Source organism: Vipera berus, assembly GCF_964194415.1.
Source record: "Vipera berus genome assembly, chromosome: 2".
NCBI classification, from domain to species: Eukaryota; Metazoa; Chordata; class Lepidosauria; order Squamata; family Viperidae; genus Vipera; species Vipera berus.
Genome location: NC_138203.1, coordinates 146,864,104 through 146,876,857, shown reverse-complemented (window position 1 = coordinate 146,876,857; position 12,754 = coordinate 146,864,104).

The window sequence follows — 12,754 nt, the reverse complement described above, 5'->3', positions numbered from 1 at the left end:
CCAGCTACTAATATCCTTTATTGAGCTTATCTTGTACATTAAAGTCTTCCCTAGAAACTTTAACTTTAACTTTCCTGGCTGTCATCCTTTTCTGGCTAAGAGTGAAGAGTGGGTGAGCTGGATGTATGAACTATTTTTTTGTTATGCTAACATGCATACAATAAAAAAGGTCAGCTAGTGAGTTAGTATTATTTCCATTGTGCTTATAATTGGCAGCCCAGCATATTTTTTGTCCTCAAATGTATTCACATCAGCTCTAGACCTTAATTAATTGCCAGAGGTCTGTGATTCCTTTAGAGAGCAATGTTGGAATTATGATAAGAAACATGGCACTCCCTGGCTTAGCCAGGATACGCAAGGCTGCGAAAGGTGTTTATTCTATGAATACATTTTAAATAAGCAGATTCACTTTATACAACCAGTAGAATCAAGTAGTAATTCCTTCTATACATTTTTAGACTAAAATTGAGCAAAACTCTCTTTAGATGTTTCTTTTATAAGCCATCATAAAGAAAATAAATGTAGCCCTTTTCTCTATTTTTTTCTATCTGTAGGGATCTTACAGTATATAAAGAGGCAAATATTCAAAATCCAATCTTTCTATTCATATCTTTCATTCCTGATATTAAGAGATTGGATGGAAAAAGGGGTACATATTGGGCATAATATCTGTGCTAACATAAAAACAATTCCAAACAGGTCAATGTTCACATTTTAGTTCAGAAGATGGAATTCTACCTCCTGACATTTGAAGTAAAATTCAGATATAATTTTAAATAAGCCTGTGAGTGTTTCATGCTGACGGTAATCCTGGAATCTTCAAATTATCACTGCATTTCAGAAACTTGCAATGATTCATTTTAGCACTAGCTTCTTCAGCTTAGTTGAAATGACAGTTTTACTTCCTCTGACCATGAAACTGTTTTTTCCCCTTATTGATCGGCCAACAGTATTTTAGGAAGAACTTCCATTACAGAGGTGGCTATCATCAGATGTCTTGGAATTATATGTTATTATAATATCAGTATCATTCCAACCAAAGAGCTGAAACTGGACTGATCATGGACAGCGTCTCCCCATTCTGGATCCACTAGAAGTGTGTGGGATACAGTTCCCAAATTCTTACCTAGGAAACCCACCTAATACTGTGTGTATCACCATATGACAGTACTACAATGAGCTTGTCTGGACTAAAAAGTAAGCAGAGTTAGGCTCGGCTATTATTAGGAAACATGATGGCAATATTCTATATTGGAGATCAAAATAATGTTCTAGAAGTCACTACCAAACCATTTCTACATTGCTGGCACAAAAACACTGGAAGTTTTTAAGAAGAGACTGGATAGCCGTTTGTCTGAATTGCTATAGGGTTTCCTGCCTGAGCAGGGGGTTGGACTAGATGACCTCCAAAGTCCCTTCCAACTTTATTGTTGTTGTTGTTGTTTGTATTACTATTACTATTATTATTATTATTATTATTATTATTATTATTACTACTATTATTACTATTATTGCTGCTGCTGCTGCTACTATGTTCCTGAAGTCATCAGGAGCCCAGTTCAATTTATAGGAGGGGACAGACCCAGTCCTCATTGTTAAATACCGTAAGCTTCTAATAAAGAAGACATTCTGATTATTTCTTGGTATACGTCAACTGGATAAAGAAATCAATTTGTCATCAACAAAATACAGAGGTATCTATGGAGCAGATGGAGGGTGTTAGGCTCCAAAATTCAAGGAAACATGTAGTGATTCTTAAGAAGCAGGTTTCTTTATTGTTCCACACTTACAGGCAGAATCTTGCCAAATCGAAGCATATTAATATCTATATGAAGCATATGAAGGTATGTGGGATATATTTGCCACCTTACGTTATTTGTAAACATAATAAAAGGCAAGTTACAAAGAAATAAATGTTCTGTGAACTATTAGGAACAGGCGGACTTCACCCTCTTTCTCTCACCCAAATTATCTGAACTGAGCTGTCTCTTACTCCTCTGGAACACAGCCCCTCCCCCTCCCGGGAATCCAGCCGACAGGCATTCTATCACAGAAGGTTTGTTAAAGGGAATAAATCTTCCAATCGCATTGTATGCCCAACTGAGGATTTTGGCTAAATCTTGAACTTTGTCACACATATTTGATAATATTAAAGTAACGAAATGAAACTTGGAAAGATCCTTGGACTGGATAGGATTCCTACCAAGGGATATGTTATCAACAAACCAAGGAAAGCCTGGCTCCTGTCTTATTAGAGATACATAACAAATCTTTTGAAAAAGGCTATTGCTCTTATTGTATTCTATTGTATTGTATTGTATTCTGAGCTTTACATAACAGTGGCTTTCGAAAGGGAAAGGAGCCCACAAATTGTGGGTGTTATAATCTGATGGCTTTGATAAATGTAGTTGCCAAGAGTTTGAAAGCTACTTTGGCATGAAGATTGTAGCAATATTTTTTTTTTAATTCCATTTATATCCCGCCCTTCTCCAAAGACTCAGGGCGGCTTACAAGCTTAGCAGTAGCCTTCATTCTATGTATATGCCTGCTTATTAGGGCTTTCACACACACCCCAAGCAGCATTATTACAAAGTCAGCTTAATTGCCCCCAACAATCTGGGTCCTCATTTTACCTACCTCAGAAGGATGGAAGGCTGAGTCAACCTTGAGCCTGGTGGGATGCGAACCTGCACTAATTGCAGGCAGCTGGTGTTACTTAAGGAGGCATTAGCCCACTGCTCCACCAATGACTTTCTATAATTTAGCCAGCACAGTCTGGTTTTAATGAAAGGATGTGAAGTCTCTGACAATATTATATTATTGGTAAACATGTTGGCAGAGTATTCTGATAGGAATGAAACTGCTTTTTTAGATGTCTTTCATGTGGCGCCAATTAAGTTTCTAGAACAATCTATGAAAAAAAGAACCTTGAATTTCCATCATATTTTCTTTCCTGGATAAACATTTATTATGCTACTCCTGCTTGCATAAATACTGATGGAAATATTTCCACTATAATTAAGATGTGACGTGGAACTTGTCAAGGATGTCTTTTATCTTCCTTCAAATAGATCCTGAGAATTTGAAAAGTGAAAACAGTGCCAGTATTGAAGTGCCTATGAATTAGGAAGGCCGGACCTGAATTTCTTCTCAGCCTCCAAGTCATATTAGAGTACAGATACAAAAGTTTCTTTGGTCAAAGACTGAATTTGGCCATTGAGTGGTATATTGGAGACATCACTCCCAAAAGTAGTATGTGGGGACAGTCCAAAGCTACATTTGATTTAATTTCTTTTAAGATACATGAATTGTAAACACATGTTTATTCTACAGTTAATATTCCCTTTCAATCCCCTAGTTAGTTTTATGCAAAGACCTCTATTTTGGAGTAAGAAACTATTTTGTTGTAAGGTTTATATGGATTGGAGTATCTTTTAATGGATTTAAATACTCTATAGCTCAGCAAATTCTTAGAAATGTGTATTGTAAACCATATTGTCAAGTTTTGGACAGATGAACTCTTCAAAGAACTCTGAGGCATTGTTTACCTTAAAAGTCTTTTATTAGAGCCATATAACATCGGCAATGCTTGGGAGAAGCTGGAATCTGAATTCCCCTCTCCTAAGCACAATAATATTGAAACACAATTCCCTCTTTTCGTTGCTGTCATTAATCACATTCTCCAATTAGTTTGAAGGATAAGTTCTCCCTCCTTAGCTTAACACCCCAGTTCTTTCTTATCACCTCTTATTACATTCAACCTTGAAACTACTCCGCTACTGTTATTATGTCTAACTAATTTCTCATACATTTTTCCTTCCCCCTCCCTTCTTCATCTAACTTTAACTCTAAAAGTAATACACAAGTAGAAATATGAAACAGCTGCTTTTTCATCTTTTGTCAAAGCAAGAAAATCCGATGTTAGCAGCATTGACACATATATTATGGTCATCCTGAATTACTGTAATAAAATCCCAGTTTATTGCTGATATGCACAGATTTTACCTATTTTCCCCATATGTTTATGTAGCACCACCCCTGTAGGGACTGCTTAAATCTGGGCCCTCCCAACCTCCCCTCCAAGTAGCCACCAGCCCAAGGAGGTCTCTCACATTGGTGCCTCTGCCTAACAGGGCACGTAACACTGTGGTATTCAGTCACAATCGGCAGCCATGCACATGGGGCAGTGATGGTCTCTCTCTCTCGACAGTGACTCACGTGGGACGATGGTGGTTGATCTCAGGCAATAAGAACTTACAGGGAAAGATGGTAGTCAATTTCTGATAACAGCAGCTTGCATAAAGCAATGGTAGTATGTCTCTAGTAGCAGCAACCTGCTCAGAATGATGGCAGTCAGCCTCTGGTGACAACAACTTTGCCTAAGACAATGGTAGTCAGTCTCTGGTGGTAACAACTTGCCCAAGATGATGTTAATCAGCCTCTGGTGACAGCAACTTGCCTAGAACGATGGTAGTTAGTCTCTGGTGACAGCAACTTGCCTAAAACAATGGTAGTCAGTCTCTAGTGGTAACAACTTGCCCAGGACGATGTTAATCAATCTTTAATGACAACTTGGCTAGAACAATGACAGTCAATCTCTGGCACTAGCAGAGGCCTCCCTTGTCCACTCTCCTTGTCCCTCTCTGACCTCACTCCATGTAATCCCTTTTTATCTCCCCCAGTTGATCCTATTAAAAAAAACCCTTACCTCCCACTAAAAGAAGTATGTCAAACTCTTTCCTAACTCTCCCTCTGCCTAGCTTACTCCAACGAGGGAAAGGAATTAAAACTCCCCAAACTATCCTCTCTCCCTCTCTTCATCTGGCCTGCCCGCAATGAAAGAGAAAGGAACAATAAAACTTCACCTTTCCCCACCCCCCCACCTCTCTCTCTGCCTGGCCTGCTTCAAGCAAACAGCTCCAGCAAGCTACTCTCACCCTCTATCTCTCTCTACCTAGCTTGCTTCAAGCAAACAGCTCCAGCAACTACTCTCACTCTCTATCCTCCCCCTTTCGTCTGGCTTGCCTGTAACAAAGCAAAAAAAAAAAAGCAAATGCGAAAACCTCAACTTCTCACTCTCTCTTCGATCAGTTGGCTCAGAATGGCAAGCTCCACAAAGCCTTCTCTCTTCCTCCTCCTTTTTCTTCCCTCCTCTGAGCAACAACCTGCCGCCAAACCCATGCCAGCTGCTGGAGCTCCTCATCTTCCTGCCGAATCGGCAGGGCTCCTGCAAAGCCTCTCAGCTGGCCCCATTCTCACCCCAACTCCACCACATTTACATAGACATATTAATACAATATTATATTATAATTTGCTCCATTCATACTTTGCAATTCTTTATAAAGCTGTAAAAAAGCTTAATAAAAGCTTAATCTTCTCATTTAATTTTCATATTCCAATAACTGTCTTCCCTCATTGTAATCTCTGCAGGGGAATACTTAGAAAGGCATATTCAGTTACAAAAACCTGCTGCAATGCTTAAAAATATGCAGCAATAAAATAAGAGTGCAACTTTCAACAAATTTCTGGAGAAGGAATGATAGATGAGAAATATATGGGATAGAAGGATAGAAGTATATCCTTAACAAGTGGAACTTATTCATTCTGGGATAAAGAAGTTGAAGTGATTATAAATCTTGCAGTGATTTTAAATAATATAGCTCCTAGAAAGGTTAACATATACTTGAATTTATAACTGTTTTGGTGATTTTTGGAAACCACTTCTATCTTTTTTCTTTCTTTTCTGTTTTTATTCAAATTTTCTTTTCTTGCCTTTTTCTCCTCTTCTTTGATTTTTTTCCTTTCTTTTTCTTCCTTACTTTATGTTAGTGTTAGTTTTTATCTTTTTGTTTAAATAAAAAAATATACACCATAAACAAATAGTTTGTGCCCGCATTTTCACCCGATTCAGAAGTTTTTCATAAAATGTATTAACATCTTTTTTATTACTATTGTTTATTTCTTTTAAATAGAAGTGAGGAATATTGGTGTTCTTACTTGATAGAAAATATGGAAGGACCCAAAATACATATTTTTTTAAAAAGTGATGCTGAAGTTGGTTACCATTGACTCTTAAAGTTAATGGAGCTGGCAAAGCCCTTAAATTAGGGGAAACAAACAGATAATTTAAAAGTAACTTCTTTCAAAATGAAATACCAAGATTTGGAGGATTTCTAAACAGATTGAACCAAAATACTAGGAAGGGACATTGATTGCATCCTTTGCATATCATTTAAAAGGAAAGTTTCCTGTGTTCAGTGGTTCCCTGAAATCAGTCTGCATGAGATTGCAACCTTAACCCCATATTTAATTTTTTCATTAAAAGCAGTGAGTGCTGCTGAAGTGGGCTAAAGAAATGTTGGCTGCACTCTGTCCATTATTTGTACATTTATTACATTGTATTAGGAGTTGAAAATGCCTCACAAAGGTTTGTTTCGTCTAATTGGGCATTTATAGTTTCATCAGGAAGGTAAGCAACTTAATCTTGAAAGAACGATGCCTGTGCAGAAAGCCTTGAATTATTTATTAAAAAATAATAAAAGTGGGATAAAAATAAATACATTTTGTTCATCAAGGACAGTTTAAAGAATTCAGTACCAAGCTTTCCCTCGGTTACTTTAGTGACATGTATTTTATGTATACTTTTTATATATTATAATATTTTATGTGTTTTATATATGTATTGGTTGCTACTGATCACAGTTCAAAAAGCTAAAGCAGTTTAGGAAAAACAACTAGTTGAAGTAATCCGAGTTCATCTTGACTATTTCTCAAAGAAACACTCAGGAGGTTTCCCAGAACAAGGATTGCAGATCAAGCTCTCTTTAGCAGCAGGAGTAAAAGTAGGAGGATGGCTTGCTTACAAACAAACAGTTTCCTTTCAGCTGCAATCCCCAAATGCCATTCCAAAATATTCTGGCTCTCTTCCACTAGCCCCGGAAATAAGGGGTCTTTTTCAATTGCATGCTTTGCATGTCCAACTTGGAGCTATCTGTCTTGGTCTAGAAAAGAGGAAGATCTTTCTCCCCTCCAGAATTCAGAAGCAAATCCATTCCAGTTTTTGATGGGCAATGTTGTCACGTATAGTTCAAACACTGTATTCCCATTCTTAGCCTATCTCCTATCCTGAAAGACTCAGTGTACAAGGAGACAGTAATGTTTAAATTCTCATATGATGAATTCACTAACCTAGGTACATGCAGGGCCATCCAAAATAAATTCACTGAAGATTAAGCTTCCTCAAAGGAGGAGGACATGTAAGTGCTTCCAAATTATAAGGAACACTTGGAAGGTGATTAATGCAAAAGAATTTCACAATGGAATAAGTGCAATGCTCATTAAGAACACTGTCGGAGAATTAAATACAGAAGGTTGGCTGAGCTAAAGGGAACCGTGATGTATGAAGTTCTAAAAACTAAAAAAGCAACCTTTGTGTAATGTAACAGGTGATTTTAAGTGAATAATACTGTTTATCCACCATTAGTAGGTAAGGCTCAGAATTCAACACATGTATGAATCTGGCTGTTTTTCCTTCCTGGAAAATAAGTATCTTTTCTACTCAATATGCCTTTTAAGAGGACAGGAAGGCCTGGAGGAACGTTGTCCATGGGGTCGCGATGGGCCGGACACGACTTTGCAGCTGACAACAACAACAACATGCCTTTTAAACAGACCCAATTGCAAGAAAAACCTAATGTGTTAGAAAAGAATTGATAATATTCAATAACATTATTTCTAATTGCTTGCTATATTTTTTTCTTGTTGGATCTCACTCCTAATTGTTTTATTTATTAATTGCCCCTTTTAATGACTACTGTACCCACAATAGAACATAATGTTGGCAGATTTAGGAGTTTCATTGAATGACTAGAAGCCTGACTTCAAATTAATAGTAGCCGATATGACAAATACAATTTGTCATACTATTAGAACACAATTTTCCTTTTTCGTTACTGGGATGGATTCTCCCCCACACACCCACACACCCAATCAGCAACTTACAAAATACTGTCATGGACTGTAGAAAAGTTTGGTTTAGAACAGGTGAACCTATGATATGTGTGTCAAAGATGACACGGCACAATGTTTGGGGTGACATGCCAGCATTCACCAACACCTGGCAACAACTATTCTTGAAAGTGTTCTCTGTTCTCATGAGAATTGTGTGAGAACAGGATGTATTTTTCCAGGTTTCAGAGGCCACAGAAGAGCACACCCTGAAGCTGCTTCTAGAGCGAAGGTCTTGTGTGACTTGGAGCAGATCGGCCGCAGGACTTGTCGAGGAACATCGCCTGAAGATCTTGAGGAGCACTAGACTATGAGGCAATTGCACCATTCCTCAAGGCTTGTACACCTTGGGAACTGCACAAAGCTGCCTTTTTAAATGGCAGAGGTGGGGATAGGGCCAAAGTTGAGGCCTGGGCCTTAATTTCAGGCCCAGCTTCAGAGGTGCTGCAAAGTGCTGCTGTTCAGGGTGGCCTAGACTGAGGAGAGGTAGAATTGTTTTGATTGAGGATTTACACCCCAACACAGTCAATTTAGGCATTTTCCGAATTTTTGAAACGTCAAGCCCAAAGGTTTCCCTGTTGCTGGTCTAATGGTTAAGGCACCTGGCTAGAAAATGAGAGACTGGGTTCTGGTTCTGTCTAAGGCATAAAAATCCAGTTGGGTGACATTGAACCAGTCGCTCTCAGCCCAATTCACCTCGCAGGGTGGCTGTGGTAGGGAAAATAGGAGGAGGAAGGAGTATTAGAAAGGTTTGCTGCCTTGAGTTATTTCTAAAACATTAAAGATGGGATTAAATATATCTAGAAAGAAAGAAAATGAGCAGATAACCTTGTGGAATGGCTGAAGTAAGAGAGCTCCTGCTTTCCCACACGTTTCATCCAGATCCGTTCAACTGCTTTTTCATGTTCATTATAAATGTGGCTTCACTATCTTTGGGAAGAGAATTTAGAAATAAAAAGCAGATAGGCACAGAAGAAGGGTAATTTTAGTGAGATAATGAAGGAAGGAGTTCTTCCATCACTCCTAACATCCACCCACCACTGTATCCTGTTTTAGAATGGTAAAAATAATGATAAATTATGTAAAATGATGACAGTAACAGTTCCAAAGTGAGCTGAAAAAATACCTGACAAGTGCTTCAGGTCTATGTGGTGAAGCAGGATCTCCCTCACTTCGTCATGTCAATCTTAACCCAGCCTGTCAGCTGCTTCTCAGGCTGGCTGATAGATTCTGGCAGGTCAACTTGTTTCTCCTGCTACCACCCCTCCGTCACCACCCCTCCAGCATTAATTTTGGCAGCCTGATGTGAAGAATATCAGGAGAATCTACAGAAGGGGAGTCCAACCTTGGCAACTTTAAGTCTTGTGCAGTGGTGGGATTCAAATATGTGAACAAGCGGTTCTCTGTGTGGATGCCGCTTCCGGAAGTCCATTCTGGGCCTGAGCAACAAAAAATTAGCTACCAGTTCTGCTGAAGTGGTGTGAATCCCACCACTGGACTTGTGGACTTCAATTCCCAGAATTCCTCATCCAAACAGAAATTTTCCACAGGTCTTAAAAGTTGCCAAGGTTGGACACTTTGAATCTATAGGGTGGCTGTGGGCTTCCCAATCCCTACCTAAATAGGAAGCATCTCCTATTCAGCTGAGGAGCCCTATCATCCCACCAGCAGGAAGCATGGGGCCCTTTCAGGTAAACCAGGAAATGCACTTTCCACTTGCAGTATAATAACCTTGGGAAAGTAGAGGAAAATTTTCCCAGTAATTTGAATCGTGAGTCTTTCAATATAAACAAGCTTATATACAAGAAGCAATCTTTCAGTCGTGACTTACTAACTTATTGGCACTATTTTCTGAAAGATCTTTCAATGTTAGTCTGGTTTATATAGCAAGATAGATGCCAGTAAATAGATGGACTCCTTCCTAGAAAAGGAAAGGTCAGATATTGCACATGCAAATTTCCAAAGGTACCAGCTCCAGAGTTAAATAAATAAATAAATAAATAAATAAATAAATAAATAAATAAATAAATAAATAAATATTAAAAAAATAGATGGATGGATGGATGCTGCCAAATATTTATCCGTTTTGGCTTCCAGTCTATTTGAAGATGCCATTTCCTCATACCTGAAATTTTACTGTATTTAGGTGGCAAATTCAGCAGATATGAATGGACTCAATACTTTAATCGATACTGCAAGAACCAATCAATATACTATAGAAACTGGACTATCAATTCACCCTATCAAGTATGAATAATAAATGCATTTAAATAATTGCATTTTCAATATGAAACAGCCTTCTGCTTTTCTGAAGTAAAAATGGGTAAGGTAAACATGAGATGTACATTATTTGGAAACAAAAATGACACCTTTTTTGCAGATACATGTCATCAGGAACCTTGAATTAACTATTCCATCATAATTAATGTACAATCAATGATCTATTGCCACAACATATGTGAGATACCACATCATGCACATTTATTTTGAAGACGTAGGTATCATAATATACAAACTATAGTACTCAGGATATGCTTCACCCTAATAAAGAATTTCATTGACTAAATGTAATCAAATTGATGAGCTGGTTTTTCTTCTTAAACCCACTCACCGATCAATGGGAAATAAATTTCCATGTGGGTATTTTTCAGCATCCCACTGACCGCATTTCCTTTTAAAGAAGTGCTTTGAAAGATGGAAATTATGAACCATTGCTTTCATGTTTCCCAAGAGTGAACTTTTATTTTAGCTTGTCAAGCAACCACTCACATTAGGATTGTGTTTCATTCTTCAATTAGAACCAGTCGGAATCTTATCAAGCCAAAGAACAAAGGGATGTATGGGAACTCCAGCCAAAGAGAATGCAGCCCTTTCTGCTTCCCAGGCTGCAAAGCTTTCTACTGGCTGGATGTTATTTCAAGAGGTGTGCATCCCACCCATAGGCTTCTGTGAATCCAGAAGCTGATGGGCTCTGACGCCTTGCAAGCATCAAACTTATTCATGTTCAGGAATGGGAGGGTCAGGGCCATTGACACACACCAGTATCCTGCTGCCTATTATTTCCTGCCAATTCTGGCAGCTTTCCAAGCTCTGACATGACAGGTGGATGGAGTTCACAAGGAAATCATGTCATGAGCCAGTTTTCCAGGAAAGCTGTTAATTCAATTCACAAAGTGAGCTCTTGAGACAGAAAGGGAATCTAACTGAGTGGGAATGCTCATCTCCGATTTTTTTTTAGGAGAGGTGAGGAAATCTTTCTGGTAACCCAGCTTTATCCAATGCAGGGGAGATTCTATTTTAGAATATTTGATTCCTGAATGGAAGTAGGGTGGACTTTTCTTCATAGGATATGGCTCTGTCCGTTTGGTGAATCGTGTACTGAACCAGAGAAATCCTAGTGGAATCAATATGAAAACAAGTTGATATTATTTGGCATACATGGAGATGTAAATGTAGAAATTAATAAATGGGCAAGGATAAATAATGGGTTTAATTTGGGGGTACATTTAAAGGATTATTGGTATTATTCCCTCCACCAGTTTGTTTTGGGAACACTTCTATGATAGCCACGTTGAGATGGGCAGTTAGAATATTTCCAGACTGACCGCTCTAGTCCAACCAATCAAAAGACACCCCAGGTGTCTTTTGCCCTTTCCTGCTTAAAACATTGTGTCTGCCTGAAGTTAAAGTCAAAAGAGATGATAGGGGGTATAGTAGTTAAACTGGAAGGTGCCATTATTTGGATTCCCTTCAGTTCTGTGAATAAGGCAGGGCCACTACCAGATGTAAATCTCACTGAGGAACATCTTGAGTTGGGGGAATTTCAGAAGGGAACTGGGCGGGACTAGGTAACACCTTTGAAGGCATTATTTCTTTCAATGAAGCCAACAAAGAAGGGAACATTCAAAGAGAATTAAAGGCCATCTGAAAAAGAAATCACCTCTTCCTGAGCAAGCCCACCAGTGCATAGGAAGCCATTTCATTTCCAGGAATCATCCCTCCCTAATTCATTTTTCATTGAATTATGCTTCTTATACTCATTTTGCCTAAATAAATGACCAATAAGAGTTCACTTTGCTTAAGGTCGTTAAAAATATTAGGGGGTGTTCTTTTACAATATAAAGTTGTGGCACAGAGTGACAATTAGCAGGACATACAGGTTGCAAAACAGCTACTGTCTCTTTTGTTCAATCACTTCTGGCCCAAGGAGTTCAGGAGTTTGAAACCCGACCCAAACCTGAAAAGCCTTGAATAATATTGAGCTGAAAATTTGGGTCAAAAAAAGGCTAGCTCTATCATACCATCTTTGAGAGAAGTATTTTTGTCTTCGATACTCGTGTGCCGTTCAGATGGTTGGCTGGTGATTTCAGTGCACCTGAATTTCACAATACACCCAGTCAAATTGCTTGGCTAAACAAAATTCCAGCAGGAAAAAAAAGCATATTACTGCCAAAACATACTGTCTTTGTTTCCCTAGTTGAAGCTTGACCAGAATTATTGCTTCACTATGGGAGTGATCCCCTCTGCCTTGCAGATGTTAACCACTGCCCTCATTCTGAATAAGAGTGGGTATTTAAATCCTCTGTCTACTGATTTAGCAATGCTGTGTGTCCTGCTAATTGTCACTCTCTGTCACAGCTATATATTGTAAGAGAACACCCCCTAATATTTTTAATGACCTTAAGCAAAGTGATTGACATAAGATACCCGTGTCAGATGTTCTAGTGACGCAATATGTTCCCCCAGT